The 24,170-nt window shown below is 38.8% G+C and overlaps 1 protein-coding gene across 1 annotated transcript in view; it reads right to left on the bottom strand.

The window, feature by feature from the left end:
* The window catches only part of Spats2 (spermatogenesis associated serine rich 2), a 124,445-nt gene extending 100,481 nt beyond the window's left edge, over positions 1-23,964 (bottom strand). The window contains exon 1 of the mRNA XM_005324916.5: positions 23,933-23,964. The gene's annotated coding sequence lies outside the window, so the exon portion shown is untranslated. The remainder of the gene's footprint in view (positions 1-23,932) is intronic.
* Between the last annotated feature and the right edge of the window lie 206 nt (positions 23,965-24,170).

Raw genomic sequence — 24,170 nt, forward strand, 5'->3', positions numbered from 1 at the left:
GCCCCCATGTATGATTAATCTCATGCTTTCACTAGAGGCTCCCAAAGAACCCTGAAAACTTCTATCACAGCATTCACCACACTAACCTATAATTTATTTCTGTTCTTAATATCTTCTCTGCTACATTATAAATCCATGTTAGCAGGAACTTATCTACTTGCTCAACATCTCGAGCATCTAGCCCAGTGCCTGGCACATAGTAGGTGCTAGTAGATATTCCCTGAAATGAATGACTCTAGTAAGAGTCAACTCCCATATCTAGCAACTGCTTTTAGGAACCTGTCAGAACACAGAGCCATGGGCAGGTGCCCTTCCTCCAAACAGTACTTTACTCTCCCTTCCCAGAATATAGCTCTAACTTTTCCTCTTCTAATTCCTGTTTTCTTGGCCAGATTTAAGTAATCTAAAGTGAATTCTCTTTGAAATCTCTTCCCTTCCTTCCCCCTTTTTTTAATATTTATTTTTTGTAGTTGTAGTTAGACACAATAACTTTATTTTATTTATTTATATGTGGTGCTGAGGATCAAACCCAGGGCATGTGCAAGGCGAGCACTCTACCACTGAGCCATAACCCGAGCCTCCTTCCTTCTCTTTTCAAACCTTAAGCTGAACCACCACCACTAATTCTTTATTGTGATTTTACTGTCATCTCCCTAGCAAGCCAGTAACAGCTTCATTTACCAGTTTTTAGGATATTTAAGAATAGGATATTGAGAGCTAGGGTTGTAGCTCAGTGGGAGAGTGCTTGTCTAGCATGAGCAAGGCACTGGGTTTGATTCTCAGCACACATATTTAAAAAAAAAAAAAAAGTCCATCACAACTAAAAAAATATTTTTAAAAAAGAATAGGGTACTGAAAATATGTACATGTGCTACTCCAGGTTTTCAGTAAGAAAGGGGGAAAAAATGGAAGTAGGGTAAGAAACAACTAAACCACTAAACAACTGGGAGTTCCAGTTTTGAACAGCTAGAATAATGCGCTTTTTACCATTGCCCACTTTGGGCCCCAGCTACTCTGGCCTTCTCTGCTGGGACACAAGCATTGAAAGGAATAAAGGGCCTGATGTGTACATCCCGTGTAACAGAAAGGGCAACAATAAAATAGCAATCCTAAAGAAAGAAAAAAAAAAAGGAATAAAGGGAACTTCTTACTCTTCACTCTTGGGCTTTTTGAAGTCTCTACCCTTCACTGCTTACACTTCAATTTGTATTGAGACATTGGGGCTAATCTCATTATGGTCTCTGGGCCTCTTTACATGACTTACCACAAGATCTCAGGACTCACAGGTCATTCTAAATCCTCCAAATTATCATGCTTTTTCATGAATTCCCCCTCTTCCACTCTTCCTCAATTCCCACTCCTCTATTTCCACCATATCCCCTGGAATTTCTGGGCAAAATCCTCTATATCTTCAACCTCTTGTTTGAATGATCCTATCATCTTTTGCTCTAACTAAATCCAATTGCTCTGAAGCCCTGTCCTTTTTTTTGGGGGGGTGGGGGGGGTACCAGGATTCGAACTCAGAAGCACTTGACTACTGAGCTACAGCTCTATTCTGTATTTTATTTAGAGACAGGGTCTCAATGAGTTGCTCAGCACCTCACTTTTGCTGAGGCTAGCTTTGAACTACGATCCTCCTGCCTCAGCCTCTTAAGCCACCGGGATTACAGTTATGTGCCACTGAGCCCAGGTTGCTCTCTTGACAGTACTATTAATACTGTTTTCTCTCCACACCCCTTTTGCTACTGGGCCTGGAAGTTAAAGAGGTAGGTATTCACCTTGTACCTAGTTTCCTCTTCCAGATTATTCCCCTTCCTTCCTAAAAAAGTCTTGCTCAGACCACACCATCACCTACCCCTCTTCATTATGTTCTAAATGTACATGGAACAACACTACTTCTCAAACTTCAGAAAATTTTAGTTCCTCGTTCACCAGCCTATCATTATTCCAGATGATTTCAGTGTTCACCTAGATGTCTGTTCCAACACTCTGACCTCTAGGTTCCTTCATCTCCTCTCATTTTTTTTTTTAGTCGTACTGGGAATTGATCCTAGGGATGGTTTACCACTGAGCTACACATCCCTAGGCCCTTTCGCTTTTACTTTGAGACAGAACCTCCCTAAGTTGCCCAGGCTGGCCTCAAACTTGCAATTTCCCTGCCTCAGCTTCTCAAGTCACTAGGATTATAGGCATGTAAAACCATGTCAAGCTTATGCAACAATTTTAACAAATTTATCTTCTGTCCTACTTTGACCACTCATTTCCCATAATCAATAGTCTACACCTTGTCAGTACCATAATATAGTCTCCCCATAATCTCTTTTTTTTAATTTAAATTAATTTGTTACATATGACAGCAAAAATACATTACAATTCATATTACACATATAGAGCACAATTTTTCATATCTCTGGTTATACACAAAATAGAGTCACACTATTCATGTCTTCATACATGTACTTAGGGTAGTGATGTCCATCTCATTCCACTGTCTTTCCTACCCCCAAGTCTCTCCATACTCTACCTTAACTGCACCTCTTCTCCAATCACCACTTCCTATCTTTTCAGATTGCTCCTCCCAGAACCCTAAATCCAACAATCCTTTGACCCCCATTCACAGAATTTACAAGATATTGATCCCATTCTCCTCTCAGGTCAAATCCCTGAGCTTAGCATTCATGGTCTATCATGTTAATCACTCCTTTGCATATACTTCAAGCCTTCTGCCTCCTCCCTTACTTCATCATGATTACCTGGCAGAGCACCAACTGTGCTTAAATACAACCATCTGCCAAACAAACTAAACCCTTTAAGACATTCAGGAGGCAACTAGAAATTTTTTTTAATTATAGATGAACACAATAGCTTTATTTTTATGTGGTGCTAAGGACCAAACCCAGTGCCTCATATGTGTGAGACAAACGCTCTACCACTGAGCTACAACCTCAGCCTGGCAACTGGAAATTTTAAAACTAAAGGATATTTAATGTTAAGGAATTATTAAGTGTTTCAGTATGATAATAGTTATTTTTGGTAAGAGTTTATATCTTTTAGAACTGGGTATGGTGGTACACACTTGTAATCTTTTTCTTTTTTTAATTTTTATTAGTCATTGATGGAACTTTATTTATTTGTTTGTTTATATGTGGTGCTAAGAATCAAACCCAGTGCCTCAAACATGCTAGGCAAGCACTCTACCACTGAGCCACAACCCCAGCCCCTCCACACACCTGTAATCTTAGTACTCGGGATCTAGGCACAACCATCCCAAGTTTGAGGACAGTCTTGGCAACTTCATGAGATCTTATATCAAAATAAAATACAAAAAGGGCTGGGGACTTGGGCCATGCGTGGTTGCACATGCCTGTAATCCCAGTGGCTCAGGAGGCAGAGGCAGGAGGATTGAGTGTTCAAAGCCAGCCTCAGCAATTAAGTGAGGCACTAAGCAACTCAGTGAGACCTTGTCTCCAATAAAATACAAGATAGGGCTGAGTATGTGGCTCAGTGGTCAAGTGCCCCTGAGTTCAATCCCTGGTATACTCCCCCCGCCCAAAAAAAAGGGCTGGGGATTTAGTACAGGGTAGTAGTAGGGTGCCTGTGGGTTCAATCCCCAGTATTGAAGAAGAACAAAAAAAATTCATGGGCTGTGGGTATAGCTCAATGGTAGAGTACTTAACCTATCATGTACAAGGTCCTGAGTTCAATCCCCAGCACCAAAATAAATAAACTCACATAAAATAAAATCCAGACCTTTTTACAACATATTTATACATAAAATGTAATTTCTGGAATTGCTTCAAAATAACATGAAAGAGTAGAAATGTATGAAAGTACATATAAAACAAAATTAGACATGAGTAAATATTTGTTGAAGCTAGGTAGAAAGTACATGAAGGCTCTATCTACTTCTGTATGTTGAAGTTTCCCCCTAATAATATGCTAAAAACAAAGGATGCCTATACCATGTAACTAAATGTGGCTCTAAAAGAAAAAACACACATCCAAACTAAACAGTTCTCACATAAAATTTAAAACAACTAACTCCACAAATGGTCTCTCAGTTCAACATGACAATCGTACAATTTTTGTTCACTTTCCCACTCTCCAATTGGTCCATTTCAAGCCTCCTCTCCCATCCTTATTTCCAGGTGCTGCCCTTAAATTTTCTCAGAGACATATATGACAATCACCACCAATACCTGCATCTGTTCCCATATGCTCTGTCCTCCCCCCTCCTGTTATTTTTTTTATATTTATATTTTTTAGTTTTAGGTGGACACAACATCTTTTTTTTAATTATTTATTTATTTAGTTAGTTTTCAGCAGGCACAACATCTTTGTTTGTATGTGGTGCTGAGGATCGAACCCAGGCCACACGCATGCCAGGCGAGGGCGCTACCACTTGAGCCACATCCCCAGCCCCACAACATCTTTATTTTATTCTTTTTATGTGGTGCTGAGGATTAAACCCAATGCCTCACAGACCTGCCAGGCAAGCACACTACCACTTGAGCCACATCCACAGCCCAGGTTATATGTTCTTATGTTTTTCTATTGAATATTTGGCACACAATCCCTTTTTTTTTAATATTTATTCTTTATTTTTCGGCGGACACAACATCTTTGTTTGTATGTGGTGCTGAGGATCAAACCCGGGCCGCACGCATGCCAGGCAAGTGCGCTACCGCTTGAGCCACATCCCCAGCCCCCTCCCTCCTGTTATTTAGTGAATGAACTGACAATTCCTGACTAAAGCCAACATCCTCACTAGAATACCCCAAACCCTATTGCCCAGTCATTCTCCCTTCTCACTCCAGTACCAGTTAGTGGTTCATCTTCATCAAAATGATAAATACTGGGCTGGGGTTGTGGCTCAGTGGCAGAGTGCATGCATTGAACTTGTGAAGCACTAGGTTCAATCCTCAGCACCAAATAAAAATAAATATATTGTGTCCATGTATAACTAAAAAATATTTTTAAAAAAAAGATACACTTATTTCTCCATTAAAAAACAAAACAAGGGGCTGGAGCTGTGGCTTGCCTAGCATGTGTGAGGCACTGGGTTTGATTCTGAGCATCGCATATAAATAAATAAAATAAAGGTCCATTGACAACTAAACAATATTAAAAAAAAAAAAAAAAAGCTGGGCGCAATGACACACACCAGTAATCCCTGCAGCTCTGAAGACTGAGGCAGGAGGATTAAAGCCAGACTCAGCAAAAGCAAGGCACTAAGCAATTCAGTGAGACCCTATCTCAAATAAAATACAAAATAGGGCTGGGGATGTGGCTCAGTGGTTGACTGCCCCAGAGTTCAATCCCCAGTACTCAAAAAACAAAGCAAAACCAAGAACACCTAATCCCATTTTCCCCTCCAGCTACTTATCCATTCCTCTTCTCTCCAGTTCCCTTCCTCCCCTTCTCTTTCCAAATCACATCCCTAGGCTTTTGCTTCCTGATTACTCCAATAAAGCCTCTCTCAAGACTCAACAAGAACAAGCCAATGCTATGGTGGCACACACCTGTAATCACAGCAAATTCAGAGGCTGAGACAGGAGTATCACAAGGTCTAAGCCAGACTGGGCAACTCATCAAGACCCTCAGCACTAAGGATGTAGCTCAATGGTAGAACACTGGCCTGGCATATGCAAGGCCTCTGCAGTACCCCAACCGACACACACCTCCCCCCCCAAAAAAAAATCTACAACAATTTCCAAATCTGATGTCTTCCTTTTACTTATATCTGCAACATCTAGTATACCATGCATTTTGTCTAAACATTCCAATCCCCAGAATTTAAGTTCAAAGAAGATAGACATGTTTGTCCATTTTGTTCACAGCTGTACAACTAGAGCTAAGAACAATGCCTGGCAAATGGTACTTTTTTTCCCCATATCTTAACATCTCTGAAAAACAGTACAACTGATGATAATTTACAACTATTATTTGTTCTGTCCAAGCTCCCAGAGCATTACCAATCTGAAGCAATTAAAAAAAAAAAAAGGAAAAAGACAAAATTTATTATATGTTCAAGCATGGAGAACTAAATTCCTGAAATGATTTTTGTTTTGTCTTTTGCAGTGTTGGGGATCAAAGCCAGAGCCTCGCTCAAGCTAGGCAAGTGCTTTACCACTGAGCTATACTGTCGTCCCCTGACAGAACTTTTGTAGTACTGGGGATTGAACCCAGAGCCTTATGTATACTAGGCAAGCACTCTGCCACTGAGCTACAACCTTAGTCTCCTGAAACAACTTTTAATTAAAATTCTGTTTGAATGTTTTTGTACCATATAGGTAATGCGAATTCAAACTGAAAGCAGTTCAAATTCCATTGTGAAGCTCATCTTCACAATGCCAAAGTCATACCAGTTGCCTTGCTGAGGTTTTCTGTATGATGGGTTTACTACTGATTTACATTCTTATGAAGTTTCCTAGTGTTACAGGGGCCTCCAATGGATTATATGTTTGAATCTATTTCCCTTTTCTAGTAGGACATAGATAATCTTATAACTGATTATATCAGAAATTGCAATACAAATTCATTATTTAGAGAAACGGGGATACTAAAAGCATTAATTTTAAAAAGCTAGGGCTGGGGATATAGCTCAGTTGGTAGAATGCTTGCCTTGCATGCATAAGGCCCTGAGTTCAATCCCCAGCACCACAAAAAAATAAAAATAAAAAAGCTAGAAGTGCCTCTCAGGAAAGGGAAAAGAAGGAGGGGAGAACCAAACCACAAAAATATTTGATTCTACATACAAATATTTGAAACTACATACACATATAACTATGATAAAAATGAACCCTAAGACCTAAAGGGGGAAAAAAGAAATAAATGATCATTGAGAGGAAAAAAAAAAAAGAGAGAGAGATGTGGACACGGAAAAATGTAGGGGTCAGAAGGTGGAAAACCCTTGAGTATAGCAAAGGCAAAGTGAAGGGGAAGTTCAAAAACAAAAGGAACAAAAATCTAGGTCAGCTTTACAAAGACTAGAGATTAAGTATGCCAAAACAGCCTAAGAAAAAAAGTCAAAACTGTCAGGTTGTATAGTATAGAAGAGGCCTTTTCTAGTTGTAGTTGGACATAATATCTTTATTTTTTTTAATGTGGTGCTGAGGATTGAACCCAGTACCTCGCACGCACGTGCTAGGCGAGTGCTCAACTGCTGAGCCACAACCTGAGACCTAGAAGAGGCCTTTTCAATTGAGCTCCATATACCTAATGTCCATCTCCACCTAATTCCTACTAAAATAACTGCTTAACTCAAATTATTTTCTAACAAAAACAAGGGGTAGATGGGCTTTTTTTGTGTGTTTACATTAAAAAGATTGAGTGTCTGTGAGGAAAAAAGAATATTCATAATCCAAATAAACCAGAAGCTGCTACTCTTAAAAGTTCTATCAAACAAAATTTAAAAGCAAGCTTCAAATTGTTTCTACAAAACTGAATCCCATGGGCTGGGATTGTGGCTCAGTGGTAGAGCACTCACCTAGCACATGTGAGGCCCTGGGTTTGATGCTCAGCACCACATAAAAATCAATAGATATTGTGTCCAACTACAACTAAAAAATAAATATTAAAAAAAAAAAACAGGGGCTGGAGTTGTAGCTCAGTGGTATAGAGAGCTTATCTGACACAAGTAAGGCACTTGGGTTCGATCCTCAGCACCACATGAAAATGAGTAAATAAAATAAAGTTAACCAAAACAGGTGGATAACAATTGAAAAAAAAAAAAAAAAGAAGAACTTGAGTCCCATAACAAATCACTTCCAACAATGGAATAAAAAAAAAGGGATGAGCTATATATAGTTCCATACTGCACATAAAATAAACCCAAATTAATATGCCAAGTGAAATAAACTAGATGCTCTGCAAAAAATGTATATACTGTATGAGTCCATTATATAAAATAGAAAATGCAAACTAATCTTATGACAGTAAGTAGATTAGTTGTGGGGTATGTAGAGGAAGAAAAGGGATGAAAAAGGGAAATAAAGAAATCTGGGAAGTCCTGGGTATGTTCATCTTGACCCTGGCAATAGCTGCACAGGTATGTCAAAACTTATCCAAGTGGACCCTATGTGAAGTTTATTCTATGTCAGTTTATCTAAATGAAATTGTTTTATTAAAAAAAAAAAGGTAGAAAGAACCAGATGAGAATATGTGCAATACATAAGACAAAGGATTAGTATCCAGAATTTCCTACAAATACCTACAAATCAATTAAAAACAAAAAAACAAACTAAGGGAAAAATAGACCACAGAGGTAAGTAAACAATTTACAAAAGAGGAAACCTAAATGATACTAAAAAAAAAAAATTAAAATATGCTCAAACTCACTAACAATGAAGGAAATACCAATTAAAATATAAAATAGTGGAACTGGCGTTGTGGTTCAGCAGTAGAGCATTTGCCTTACACATGTGGAAGCACTGGGTTTGATCCTCAATACCACATAAAAATAAATAAACAAAATAAGGGTGCTGTATCCATTTACAACTAAAATAAAAAATTAAAAAATAGAAAATAGTATGACATTCAAAGAACAGCAAAAATTATAAAGAATAAAATTAAGAACTGGTATAAAAATAAATTCTTATGCACTACTGATGAATGAGTAGAAAAGTAAAACCTCTTTGGAAAGCAGTTTGCTATCTTACATGAACATACCCTAAGACTTAGAATTTCTACTCTCACTCATTTGCACAAGGAAACATGTAGAAGGTTCACTAAAACAGTTTATAATGGTTAAAAATCACTAACAACATAAATGTATGTTATAGGTTAATTAATTTTATGAGGTAGAACCATACAACCATATAAAACACTTAAAATGTTGTATTTAGTAATAAGAAACAAATGTCAAAATTCATACCAAGAAGTAAAATCCCAAGATTAGTACAATATGATGCTGCTTTACAAAGTTTAAAAATTAAAATATTGTTCTTCTATTCTAAGGAGCACTATTATTTCATGAAAATGAAAAAATTACAATCAACTGTAAAATAAATCCCAAATTTAGAGATTAAATGGAAGCATCCACTTATCTAAGGAGTACTGTAATCAATTAAACACTATACTATATGGATTGTGTGCCTAATAATACATGTAGTAAAAATTTTAAGCAATGCAAGATATTGTGGATGAATATTGTTACAGTGGCTACTTCTGGTGAAGGAGGGAAGAGATAACTATCATGTTGTTGTTTTTTTTTAATCTAATATCTAGGGGCCAGGGATATAGCTCAGCTTGAGACTGTGTCCTTAGCATGTATAAAGATTTAAATTCAACCCCCAGCAAGCCCCACTGCCTCCAAGTCTTTTTAGATTAAAAAAATACAATGTCTTGGGCTGGGTTTGTGGCTCAGTGGTAGAGTGCTTGCCTAGCATGCGTGAGGCACTGGGTTCGATCCCCAGCCCCACATAAAAGTAAACAAAATAAAGGTATAAAAAAATATTTAAAATATATATATATAATATATATACAATGTCTAAATTGTGGTTTTTAAATGTCACTAGCTAATAAAAGAAATGAGGGCTCCTTAGAGGGGAAAAAGTTGATTCTATATCTGTGGAAGGAAATAAATAAGCCTGGGTTATTTTCTTGTTCCAAAAAGCAAGAAAGTTATATCAAAGACTATTGGGGTTTTAACTAAAAGGACAATACAGCCAATTTAAGTGAGTTTCCACAGACTTAAATGGGACAATATGAGTATCATTAAGAATAAGGTCATCTTCCCCCAGTACTGGGGATTAAACCCAGGGGCACCTACCACTGAGCTATAGTCCCAGACCATTTTATTTTTATTTTGATATAGGGTCTCACTAAGTTGCCTAGGCTGGCCTCAAACTTAGCTTCTCAAGTCATTAGGATTACAGGCATGTGACACAGTTTTCAGTTACTATGGTAGCTTTAATGTATGTTCACAAATTATGTCTCTCCAAGAGATGGACTTTTTTTTTTTTTTTTGGTGTATGGTACTGGGATCAAACCCAGGATCTTCACACATGCTAGGTAAGCACTCTACAACTGAGCTACATCCCCAAGCTCTCCACCCACCCAGCTTTTTGAGATACGGTCTTGCTATATAGATAGTAAATCTACATCTATAATAGAGTCCAGTCTGGCCTCAAACTTCTGATCTTTCTGCCTCAGCTCCCTGGGTTGCTAGGAGTAAAGGCATGTGCCTATATTTATTTATATATGTTTATGTTTTATTCATTCATTCATTTGTTCATTTACGGGTGCTGGGGATTAAACCAGGGTTCTGATAGTTGCCATGAGCTAGCTACATCCCCATCCCCATGAAGTAGAGCTTAATTCCTTCCCCATGAGTATGGGTTAGATTTACTGATTCAGATGTTTGTTTGCTTTTGCAGTGCTGGGGATCAAATCCAGGACCTCACACATTGTGATCTGACAAGAGCTCTGCACTGAGCTACCTTCCCAGCCCAAGTGACTCACTTTTTTTGGTATGAGGTGGGTGGGGAACACTAGGAATTGAACTCAGGGGCCTGCAGCCACTGAGCCACATCCCTGGACCTATTTTGTATTTTATTTAGAGACAGGGTCTCACTGAGTTGCTTAGTGCCTTGCTTTTGCTGAGGCTGGCTTTGAGTAAGATCCTCCAGAGTCGCTGGGATTATAGGGGTGCACCACCATACCTGGCCCAAGTGACTAACTTTTAACAAAGAGAATATGGAAAGAGATAAAACAGAAATTTTACATTAAGGAAACCTGGCAGACATCATCTTAATTAAATGATCAAGGTTAACATCACCAAGTCAGGCATGGTGATACACACCTGTACTCCTAGCTACTTGGGAACCTAAGGTACAAAGATAGCTTAAGCTTCGTAGCTGGAGACCAGTCAGGGGCAATATAGAGAGATACCGCGTCAAAAACATAAGCAGCAACAAAAAGTTAACATCATCAATAAAAAGATATGTTGACATCATCTACCTCTACTCTCTGATACAACAGGATGAGAAGGGCACATCACCTCTGTGTGGGTGTTCTTCCCAAAAATCCATATGATCACAGAAAAACATCAGACAAATCTTCCACATTGAGAGACTTTCTATAAAATACCAGGCTTTTATATATATATATTATACACACACACACACACACACACACACGTAGGCATGTAAATGTAAGTGGAACAAAATGAAATGTTACATACTAGGCTTGTAACAGAAATGACTTCTAGAGAGGGGACTGTTGTCATTTCTGTTATCAGGGAGGAAAGTATTATTTGGAAGAGCTAGAATTAGAGACCAATATAAAAGGATCTTTTTGATGTTTACTCTATTTATTTCCATTCTTCCCACCTCAGTCTCCTGGGTAATTAAGATTAGGGCGCACATTACCATGCCCAACTAGATATTACTACAATGCTTGAATTTTTTTCAATATTCACAAAATACTTTGCGAAGAAAAATCAATATTTCATACACTATAAAAATTCTGTGGGCTGGGGATGTGGCTCAAGCGGTAGCGCGCTCGCCTGGCATGCGTGCGGCCTGGGTTCGATCCTCAGCACCATGTACAAACAAAGATGTTGTGTCCACCGGAAACTAAAAAATAAATATTAAAAAAAAAAATTCTGTGAACTGGGGCTGTAGCTCAGTGATACAATGCTTGCCTAGCATGTGCAAAGCCCTAGGGTTCAATCCCCCGGACCACTTAAAAAAATCTGGTATCAGCACAGAATATATTTGAAAGAATATATAAGAGAAAGTGCTACCAGTGGGAAGAGAACTGGGATATTGTTTTTATCATTTATTTCTACACTATTCAATTTTATTTACCATATCTATACATTGCCTTAAAAAGAAGTTAATGTGGGCTGGAGCTGGGGCTCAGTGGTAGAGTGCTCACCTAGAACGTGTGAGTCCCTGGGTTCAATCCTTAGCACCACATAAAAATAAAGGTACTGTGTCCGTCTACAACTAAAAAAAAAAAAGTTAATGTACATTTTTAAAAGTATACTTGGATAATAGTATTAAAGTATGTAACAAATTTAAAATTCCAAAACAAGGAATGACTGACTTCATTAAGGACTAAGGAGTCATCAACTGACTTAAGAAGGCATTGCAGGGCTGGAGTTGTGGCTCAGTGGTAGAGTGTTTGCCTGGCATGTGTAAGGCCCTGAGTTCAATCCTCAACATCTCATATAAATAAATAAATTAAATTTAAAATACAGTGACAATTAAAAAATATTAAAAAGAAGAAGGCATTGCAGGCAGAGTTCACAGAACTCTGTTCACAGGCACAAAGTCATCCTCAAAAACAGGAGAGTTCAGGGCTGGGGTTGTAGCTCAGTGGTAGAGCACTTGCCTTGCATGCATGGTCCTGGATTCGATCCTCAGCATCACATAAAAACAAATTAATAAAAATAAAGATATTGTGTCCATCTACAACTAAAAAATTAAAAAAAAAAAAACAAAAACGAGAGAGTTTAGGATAAAGTTAGGGTGAGTAAAGGGAGAGAGTACCTTCAGGAAGGATTTTAATAATCACCAGTTCCTGAATGCAAATACTTCCCGTTACTTATTCCAAGAAAATAATATAATTTAAATTTGCACACAGCTTTCTGTGTGTTCTACTTAAACCCAGCGTCCCCTCCAAATCATGACACAATAAAACAAGCATATCTAACTATAAACCTATAAGAAAACATTAATTCAAGTGGATACAATCCTGACTACAGTGTAAAATTCTAAATAAATTATATAATTACTTTGATATCTTTCTTATCTCCATTTGACCCTTTTTTTTTTCTTTTTTTTTTTTTAGTGCTGTGATTGAACCCAGGAGTCTGCCACTAAGCTACATTTCCAGCACTAGCACTTTTTATTTTTTATTTTGAGACAGGATCTCATTAAGTTGCTAAAGCTAGCATTGAATAAAATTCTCCTGCCTCAGTCTCACAGTTGTTGGGAATACTTAATATACATGCTCCACCACACCCAGACTCAATTTATCTTCTTTTGACTATCCAATAAAGCCAAGTTGTATAGGCTGGGGATGTGGCTCAAGCAGTAGCACGCTCGCCTGGCATGCATGCGGCCCAGGTTCGATCCTCAGCACCACATACAAACAAAGATGTTGTGTCTGCCAATAACTAAAAAAATAATAATAATAATAAATATTAAAATTCTCCTCCCTCTCCCTCCCTCTCTCTCTCTCTCTGTCTCTCTCTTTTAAAAAAAAGAATTAAAGCCAACTTGCAATAAGTTAAAAAAAAAAAAATAGTGGTGGTCAGGCATGATGAATGGCACACGTCTATAATCCCAGCTACTCAGGAGGATGAGACTTCTTAGAGGATTCAACGTTAGAGGCCAATCTGACCATTGAGCAAGACCCTGTCTCAAAACAAATTTTTTAAAAAGGGCTGAGGATTAACTCAGTGGTAAAGCACTTGTAAAGCAGGCATGAGACCCAGGTTTAATCCTCAGTACCACCAAAAAAAAAAAAAAAAAGTAGCACATTAACTACATAGGATTAAATATAAAAAGAAGGCTTCCCTAAGTTTTCAAAAACTTCTAATAGTGGGGCTGGGGATGTGGCTCAAGCAGTAGAGCGCTCACCTGGCATGCATGTGGCCCGGGTTCAATCCTCAGTACCACATACAAAACAAAGATGTTGTGTCCGCCGAAAACTAAAAAATAAATATTAAAAAATTCTCTCTCTCTCTCTCTCTCTAAAAAAAAAAAAAAACTTCTAATAGTGGCAATTTACAAGCAAATGTCTAATAACAAGGCAGAATGATGAAACATGATCTAAATCTCAACTATAACTAGATGACATTTCTGCTTTGTAGTTCTTAGGAATAAAATAAACTTTAGTGATATACTACTAATTTCTGCCAAAGATAAGCTAATTTTATGTACATGTGCTTCTAATTCTTTTTTTTTGACAGATTCAAACCTTTATTGACAACAAATATAGGTTTTTGTTGCCTCTCTATTCCTATTCGGAAATGATAAGCAGTTTCCCACCAATGCAGGCCATTTGTAGCAAAAATAATTGTAGCTATAACATTAACTAATATATAGAGAGTGCATACTATGTGCACTCACTAAGCTATAGCCATTAAAATTCAATAGCTGGGCTGATATTGTGGCTCAGTGGCAGCGTGCTTACCTAGCATGTGTGAGGCACTGGATTCAAATCCTCAGCACCACATAAAATTAACAACCAGACTCAGTGGCACACACCTATAATACATACCAGCAGCTTGGAGGCTGAGGCAAGAGGATCTGAGTTCAAAGCCAGCCTCAACAACATAGCTAGGCCCTACACAACTCAACAAGACCCTGTCTCTATAGGGTCTGGGGATATGGTTCAGTGTTCAATCCCCAGTAACAAATAAATAAATAAATACTACACAACTCAACAATTTCACTCTTAGTTAAGACCCCAAAGAATTGAAAACATATATTCAATCAAACATAGTACATGAATGTTTACAGCAGTATTATTCACAACTGTCAAAGGTGGAAATAACACACTGACCATCAGTAGATAAATGAATACACAAAATATGATGTCCATACAATGGAATAGTATTCAGCCATAAAAATAAGTAAGGTTTGATACATGTTACAACATGGATGAACCTCAATACAATGATAAGTGAAAGGAATATGCAAAGTCACATACTGTATGATTCCATTTATTTAAAATATCCAGAATACTGGGGCTAAGGCTGTGGCTTAGTTGTAGAACACTTGCCTAGCATGTGTTAGGCACTAGGTTCGATTCTCAGCACCATATATAAATAAATGAATAAAACAAAGGTCCATATATCTAAAGAAATATTTTTTTAAAAAGACTGCCTTATTTCATTTTTAAAAAATCCAGAATAAGTAAATCCATAGAGATAGAAAGCAAATTGAGGGTTGCCAGTAATGGGATTGGGAAAAATAGGAAATAAATGCTCAATGAGTATGGAGTCTCCTTTAGGGATAATGTAAAAGTTTTGGATAGCCTGGCTTGGTGGCTCATGCCTATAATCCCACCTACTCAATAGGCTAAGGCAGGAGAGTCACAAATTTGAGGCCAGCTTGGGCAACTTAGCAAGACCTTGTCTCATAAAATAAAAATAAGATAAAAGGTGGGGACATAACTAAGGCAGAACATTCCTGAATTCAATCCCTACTACTCACCCCATGCAAAAAAAAAATTCTGGATAGAGGTCATAATTACATCACATAAAACAGTTAATTTTATATTATATTAATATGTAATATTTAAAAATCTAATATTCATGACAATTCTGTAGTAGGAGTTACTACAGCACCCATTTTATGGATACAGAAAACAGCTCAGAGAAATCAAATGATAGCTGGGCACTGTGGTACACACCTGTAATCCCAGCAGCTCAGGAGTTGAGGCAGGAGGATCATGAGTTCAAAGCCAGCCTCAGCAATGGTAAGGTGCTAAGCAACTCAGTGAGACCCTATCTCTAAATAAAATACAAAATAGGGCCGGGGATGTGGCTCAGTGGCTGAGTGACCCTGAGTTCAATCCCTGGTACCAAAAAGAAAAAAAAAAATGTAAATGACAATCAAATACAGATAAATAGAGAATCAAAGCTATATTTGTGCACCCAATGGCTTGTGCTCTTAACTAACAAGTTGTACAGCTTCCCTTCCTTTTTTTTTTTTTTTTTTTTTGAGACATTCTCACTACATTGTCTAGGCTCTCCTCCAACTCTTGGCCTCCAACAATCCTTCTACCTCAGCCTCCTCAAGTAGCTGGGACTACAGGTGTGTGCCACTGCACAGATTCAGCTTCCCTATTTTAACAAGAAATTAAAAGAAAAATATCAAAAATATGAGACATGGAAATATCTGAAATATGAAACTTGGAAATATCACTACTGGCAATCATAACCAATGCCATTTAGTAGACCTACATTTCAGGCATCAAAATATTCATTTATGGGCTATGGGTACAGTCCAGTGGTAGAGCACTTGCTAGCATGTCCAAAAACCAGGATTCAGCCAGGCAAGGTATCACACACCTGAAATCCTAGTCATTCGGGAAACGGAGGCAGAAGGATCACAAGTTCAAAGCCAGTCTTAGCAATTTAGTGAGGTCCTTGGTAACTTAGCAAGACCCTATCTCAAAATAAAAAATAAAAAGGGCTGGGGCTGGGGATGTGGCTCAAGCGGTAGCGCACTCGCCTGGCATGCGTGCGGCCCAGGTTCGATCCTCAGCACCACATACAAACAAAGCTGTTGTGTCCGCCGAAAACTAAAAAAAAATAAATATTAAAATTTAAAAAACAAAAAAAGAAAAATAAAGGAATTATTTCTTAAAAAAAATAAAATAAAAAGGGCTAGGGGTATGGCTCAGTGGTTAAGTGTACCTGGGTTCAATCCCCAGTACCAAAAGAAAAAGGAAAAAAAAAAGAACCAGGATTTGATCCTCAGTATCTCAAAAAGAATTTTTAGTTAATTAATTAAATTTAAAACTTCAGCTACCAAGAAGGCTAATAATATGCTTGGGCCTATTTCCCAATGGAAATGAGTAGCCAGGAGAGTGTAAAAGGATCATGTGTTCTCAGCTGTATTGCCCAATCAAAATGTTATTGTGTAAAAACTGAATATAATTTGACTTATTCTTATGGAAGTGTTAAGATTTTAGGTAACAAGCAATCAGAATGAAGAAACCAAATATCTCTGCTCTTTGAAGAACCTTTCCTACTTCATCAGTCTAGATGCCCAAACACATATTTAGGGGATGTGGCTCAGTGGCTGAGTGCCCCCGAGTTCAATCCCTGATACAAAAAAAAAGAAAAAAGTAATCATTGTTGTTGTACTGTTTCTTGTGCTCCCAAATTACAAAAACACTGCCAGGCTCAATGGTGCATGTCTGTAATAACAGCTACTTAGAAGGTTAAGGAAGGCAGACCGCAAGTTTGAGACCAGCCCAGCAACTTATCAAAAGTTGTCTCAAACGTTTTTTAAAAAAGCAGATGGGGGGTGGCTGGGGATATAGCTCAGTTGGTAGAGTGCTTACCTCGTGTGCACAAGGGTTTGGGTTCAATCTGCAGCACCACACACACACACATACAAAAAAAAAAAAGGCAGATGGGCCGGGCATGGTGGCACACACACTATAATCCCAGAGGCTAAGGCAGGAGGATTGTGAGTTCAAAGCCAGCCTCAGCAATTTATCAAGGCCTAAGCAACTCAGTGAGACCTTGTTTCTAAGTAAAATACAAAAAGGGGCTGGGGATGTGACTCAGTGGTCAAGTGCCCCTGGGTTTAATCCCCAGTACCATAAATAAATAAATAATCAATCCCTGGTACCATAAATATATAAATACATACATACATACATACATACATACATACATACATACATAGAATTTAAAAGGTAGATGGTCCAGGTGTGGTGGTGCATGCCTGTAATCCCAATGGTTTGGGAAGCTAAGATAGGAGGATGGCAGGTTCAAAGCCAGCCTCAGCAATTTAGCAAGACCGTGCTTCAAAATAGAAAAATGTTTAAAAGGGCTGGGATACAGGGCTAGAGTAGTGGCTCAGTGGTAGAGCACTCACCTAACATGTGCGAGGCGCTGTTTGATCCTCAGCACCATATAAAATAAATAAATAAAATAAAGGCATTGTGTCCAACTAAAAAAAAAAAAGGGCTGGGATATGGCTCAGTGGCTAAGCACCTCTAAGTTCAATCCCTGGTATCAAAAAAAAATTAAAAAGGCAGGTGATTGGAGATGTAGCTCAGTGGTAGAGCTTTCCTGGGTTCAACCCCTAGTATTTTTTCACATTTTTTATTGGTACATTATAGTTGTACATAATGGACTTGTTGTTACATATTTGTATATGTACACAATATAAAATATAATTTGACCAATACCCCTCCCTAGCATTTCCCATCTCCCTCCCCCAATCCCCCCAAAATTTTTAAAATATTTTATATGCAGTGCTGAGAATCAAACCCAGTGCCTCATACACGCTAGGCAAGCACTGTACCACTGAGCTTCGACCCCAGCCCTCTCAATTTTTTTTAATTTCAATAATAACTCATATAATATAGTTTAGCTTATATAATCATCATAACATTATGAGCCACCATACTAATGATAGATGTTCAATGTGAACTTTTTAAATTCCTATATAAAATATAAGATTTGAGTCATGACAGAAATGAGAAACGTTATCACTAAGCTTTTAGATAATCATCTCAAAAGTCTACATGTAGATACTAAGATATAACAAAATAAAATCTGGGTCTATGCTGAATGGTTCACTTAGTTCTGTGGTACCACCTATCTCTCAGGTGTATTACTTTGGCTTCCTGTCATTCCATATTAGTTATAAATAAGAGTTTTGCTGTTTTCATCAAATGTAATGGAACCTCTCATAATGAAATCCTTGTACAGAGGACTTTTTGAGGACATTCTGGTGAACAACAAAGGCAATTTACTATAAAGATGTATGAGGATAACCTAACAAGGTAAGCAGAAGAATTCTGTCACACACTAATGCACATTTCAAATCAAAGTAACAGTAGGCCAGAAAGAGAAAGCAGTGGGCTGACCACACTGACATGTTATAATGACAGACCAAGTGGACAGGTAACGAAAAGTGCTGTTCTGTTATGGGGAATAGGCTTAAAACAATAGCAAGCCAATAACTGGGCAGACCATGTGTACTAAAATAGGAGACCCTATAGGTTTTACAAATTTGTGTTTTCAGTGCTATCCAAGTCACTAGAATAATGGTAGCATCTTCAAATACAAAAAGATGTTCACTTATCTATCCTGACCCATCCACATCATATACTGGCCTTATCACAAACCTTCTCCTCAGTCCCAACACCCTTTAGCCTATTCCAAAGAACACACACACATTCCACAACTAGTAATCATGTCATCCTCCTAATTAAGTAATGTAAAAATCTTCCTTCTTACCAGAAACCCATGGTTGTTATTTAGAGTTTGGGTCAGGGAAAAAAACCTCATGAAATCCCTGAAGATCCCAAAACACCTCTAATCAACTTGCTCCTAACCACAAACTAGTCATAGGACAACAGCTGCAGAGCTTGCCTTTAAGCCAGAAGCAGTGATGCATGCCTGTAAATCCCAGTGACTCAGGAAGCTAAGGCAGGAAGATCACAGGTTCTAGGCCAGCCTTAGCAGTTTAGTGAGGCCCTAAGAACTCAGCAAGACCCTACCTCAAACTGAAAAAAATAAAAAGGCCTGGGGGGGGCTTACTGGTTAAGCACCCCTGGGTTCAATGCCCAGTACCAAAAAAAAAAAAAAAAAAAAAAAAAAAAAGCTCCAAGAGGACGATGGGAAGGGAGAGAAGGAGTAGCTGCCTTTAAATATCTTCAGACCCTGCAGAACATTTTAAGGGTCTGGGGCTACTACAGGATTATTTCAGGAATCCACTCCTATAGGCTACCATACTGGATATGAACATGCAGATTAAATGCTACCCTCCAGCCAATCCTTAATATAAAGCAATCTAAAGATAAAAGCAATTACGAATTTCAAATCTTTAAAATATTTCAGAACTAATTTAACTCTCTAGTAGTTGGGCTGAGTTTCAGACAGACCACATCCATAGTAAGTATGGGCTTACTTAAAGTCTCCTTCAAGACTCCTAGAAAACAGCATTTGAGCCTGAAATCACTTTGAAGCCAAATAAGCTTAAGAAACAAGATGCAGGGGTGTGACATTTAGAAAAAATTATTTGGGACTTGAGACCCATTCTAAGGGACAGCTTACCATAATTACTTCAATCTATTATATCGGGTATTATGTGACAATTCATATACATGGAAGGGAAAAAAATGGAGTCAATGACTTCAACCAGTTTTACTTCCTGTTCTATTCATGTATTCCAGGAATCTGTTAGAAATATTTAAACGTATAACAGCTGAGCAGAGTGGTGCACACCTGTAATTCCAGCAACTTGTGAGGTTAAGGCAGAAAGATCACAAGTTTAAGGCTAGCCTGGGCGATATGAGTACCAGAAAATATTATAGAATTATTGAATGTGGATTATGTTAATTAATGTATGTGTTAGATAAAGACTGTAAGCATTATGTCCTTGATGTAATATAAACCGCAAAACTTAGATAAACTGCGGAACTTAGATGGACTTAAGATAGTGATGGAAGAGTATACCCAGGCGTAGACTGCAGAGCTCACACAGTTATCAGCTGCAAGCACAACAGAACTAGGACTTAAAAGCCCAGCCTTCTGAAGCCTGGCAGGACTAACAGGATCTGGATAGAGAAACAGAGAACTCGGCTGCTGTTGTTCCCCACCCCCCAGACTCCTCCTGGATGGAGTTCCAGCAACCTGGACTTAAGACACATCACAGGTGAGCATCTGGGACCCCTGGGTGTAGACTTAGGACTCAGAATTAGGATGTGTGTCTGAAGTCTAATGAGCATTAATAAAATAGATTTGATTGAATCTAACTGTGCCTCAGACTGAGTCTGTAGAAACCACCAGTGACCGTAGGCAACTTGGTAAGGTCCAGTCTCAAAACAAAAAATAAAAATGTCTGGCCAGGCACAGTGGCGCACAACCATAATCCTGGTGGCTCAGAAGACAGAGGTAGGAGGATCAGAAGTTCAAAGCCAGCCTCAGCAAAAGCAAGGCTTGCTAAGCAACTCAGTAAGAGCCTATCTCTAAATAAATTACAAAAAAGGGCTGGGGATGTGGCTCAGTAGTCATTGAACTCAGTGCCCCTGAGTTCAATGCCCAGTACAAAAAAAAAAAAAAGAAGGCAGCAAAGTATACAACAAATGCTTTACACTATTGACACATTTTTCAGACACAACACACAACACTCTGAAGATTATCACCCATAGTGCATGGGTGAGTGGAAGGATCTGTATACCACAAATGGTTCCTTACACATTAGATATACAAAAACTGGGTAAAACATTTCCTTTTGAATCATTTCCAATACGAAGTATCCTGCTAACAATACAGTAAGTCAGTAGAGAAAGCACCATTACTCATACATAAAGGCCAAGTGCTACCTTCAGGGGAATATATAATAAAATGACCATTTTAAAGTAACTGAGCAGCCAGGTGCAGTCATGCATGCCTGTAATCCCAGCAGCTCAGAAGGGTAAGGCAATAAGATCACAAGTTCAAAGCCAGCCTCAGCAACTTGGCAAGGCCTTGTCTTAAAAAATAAATAAATAAAAATAAAAAGGGCTGGGGGATGTTGTTCAATCTCAGGTACCAAAACAAAAACAAACAAACAAAAAAAAACAGAAAATTCCCTACCTCCACTCCCCATCTCTAGCCTCCAGGTACTAGGCTGATGTTCTGGCCAGTAACCTATGGTTCCTCTCTCAGGACACAGCTGTTTCTCTTTATTTCTCTAAAGTTGTCTCAGTCTAGGTTTCTTGGATCCTATCTATATTTAGAGGTAATGCCAGTACCAACTGTGGGCTCAACAGGTGTTTGGAGAGCATTTGAGCCTGAGCAGTTTTTATTGTTTTCCAGAGTTAATTGGTTTTGGCTCCACAACTGCTTGACTTAGCTTCTACAAGTAAGAATGCCACGTATGCCCCATACTTCAGCAGTACACTAGACTAAATAGAAAATCAAGTATAATTACAAAACAAACTCTTAGCAGAAAGATGTTTTTAACCGCATTATCAGAACCCCAGAAGCTCTGTTAAATCACAGGGGAAATAAACTGTCCACTAACCCAATCTTCATCAAAATCACTTCTGTCATATCAAAATCAAGTTTCCTATGCTTTACTACATACCAAGATAGGGTAGAACAGAAAGAAAAATCAGGCAGTGAAGATTTAAAGAAGGTAGCTGGGCATGGTGATGCACACCTGTAATTCCAGGGACTCGGGAGACTGAGACAGGAGGATTGCAAGTTTAAGGCCAGCCTCGGAAACTTAGCCAGGCCCTAATCAACTTGGTGAGGCGCTGTCTCAAAATAAAAAATATAAAGGGTTGGGGTACAGCTCAAAGGTAAACCACCCATGGATTCAATTGCCAGCATGGGGGAAAAAAAAAAGATATAAAGAAGGCATCCAAAAGAGCTGGGTCTGGATTCAGCTTTTGTTAGTCACTAATTCTATGACCTTAGTAAATTATTTAACCTCTTAATTTACAAAAGAGGAAATAATTGGGGGCCCCAGTTGTAAGCTCAGTGGTGGAGCACACACTGGGTTCGATCTTCAGCACCAAATAAAAATATATAAATAAAGGTCTTGTGTCCATCTACAACTAAAAATATTTTTTAAAAAGAGGAAATAATTGTGAGGATTAAATGAGATAATGCATAAAAAAAATCTTAGAACCTTAGAACCTTGCCTAGCCCTTATTATCACTGAAGACACTGCAGTCACATCTTGCTTTGTTCAATTTTTATAACATACTTATATAAAAGTACAATTTATCTTCCACCCCCCCCCATACTAGGGATAAAACTCAGGGGCACTCTACCAGTGAACTACATCCCCATCTCTCTCTACTTTTTATAAGGTCTAGCTAAGTTGCCCAGGCTGACCTCAAACTTACAATCCTCTGGCCTCAGCCTCCCAAGTAGAAAAGCACAATTTAGATTATTAATTTTGGACCCTTATAAAGTAACCAAATGCTACCACTGGAGACACAGCTAAGAAATAAACTGATGCCCAGAAATCTTTAGATGAGTCAGCAAAACTTAATGCCCAAAAGCAAAAAGCTTAACATGGACTATTTATGAACATATATGGTAATTACAATTTCAAAATCAGCAATCTTCTATAGTACCATCAAAAATTTAGTCTGAAAATCCAGTATTAATAAAATGCAAAGATTATAACTCCAGAAATACTTTCCCACAATATTCCAAAATCACCTTAATTCAAACTTGTAAAGTATGAGGCAGCCTGATAATTTGGAATAAGCACCAAGAAACAGTATCTTGGGTAGAACCCCAACTCTTTTCCATGAATATAAAACCCAGTAAAAAATGAAACATGAATATTTCTCAGTGAGAAATTGCAATTCTAACGAAGTACTGACAACCTGGATTTTAAGACTATTCATCCCCTTTTGGTCCAACTAAAACAAGTGCTGGGTTCCCCAAACACCCTCAACTCTGCATTATCACTGATATAACTCAAAGCAATATATTTTTGGTGATGTGTTTAACTACAAGTAAATTACCTAGCATTATCTGCTCAACAGAGGAAAAATAAATATTATAGATATGCTTTTTTAACAAAACGGACTATAAGTGATAATCAAATTATTAAAAGAATGGTGTGTACTCCTTAGCAAAAGGTCAAGCCTGAGAAAAACCCATTTCTAAAAGAACCCAATCATCCTGGATGAATTAAGAGAAAGATAGTTCTCTAGTCCATCTACCATGGACTCTACACTTCTGCTTTAATTCAAAGCCTATCTATTGTATTTCTCTACCTCTTTTTGCCTTGTTTTCTACTCCGTTTCCCTCTCAATTCCAAATATGCCCTTCTACTCCTCATCTTCAAATTCCATTATTGCCCTCAAATCCTAAGGCTCTCGGACACCCACGCAGATGACCTTACGCATCCCCACTTCATTGTACTTCAGATCCCAAATGATCCATTTCTTTCTTTCCGATCTTGCTCGTTTTTCCTTAAAATCCAATACCCCACACACGCTCATACCAGAGTTCCCCTTCATTCCATTGTTTCCCTGGCCTATCCCTCGGAAACTCTCAGACCCGGTTGCCTCGCCCGCCCCACTAACCTCAGAAACCCTCGACCCTCTGGGCACTCCTGGTCCCAAAGGGCTCACATCCCCCTGTTCTCGGTTCCCCAACCCCCAACAACTGCCCCCTCCCCCGTTCCCTTCCTGGAGCCAGCCCTCCACCTCTGTGACCCACTGAGCCCCGCCAACCTCTTCGACCAACACCCCAGCTCACCTAGCCCGGGCCCAGCAGTCGCCGTCGCCCCAGTTCGGGCTCCGGGGCGGGAGCAGGCTCGAGCCAGGTTGAGGGTCGGTGTGGATCGCTGGCACGTCCGGGTCCCCCAGCCTCGCGCTGCGAAGGCCCGCCGCCCGCCGCGTCGTCCTAAGGGAAGCTCCACCGCCGCCTTCCCGGCTTCCTAGGACGACCCGGCGGCGGGCCGGGAATCGCAGCGCGGCTGGGGGCCGGAGTGCCA

The sequence above is a fragment of the Ictidomys tridecemlineatus genome, chromosome 6 (assembly GCF_052094955.1).
Source record: "Ictidomys tridecemlineatus isolate mIctTri1 chromosome 6, mIctTri1.hap1, whole genome shotgun sequence".
Taxonomy (NCBI): domain Eukaryota; kingdom Metazoa; phylum Chordata; class Mammalia; order Rodentia; family Sciuridae; genus Ictidomys; species Ictidomys tridecemlineatus.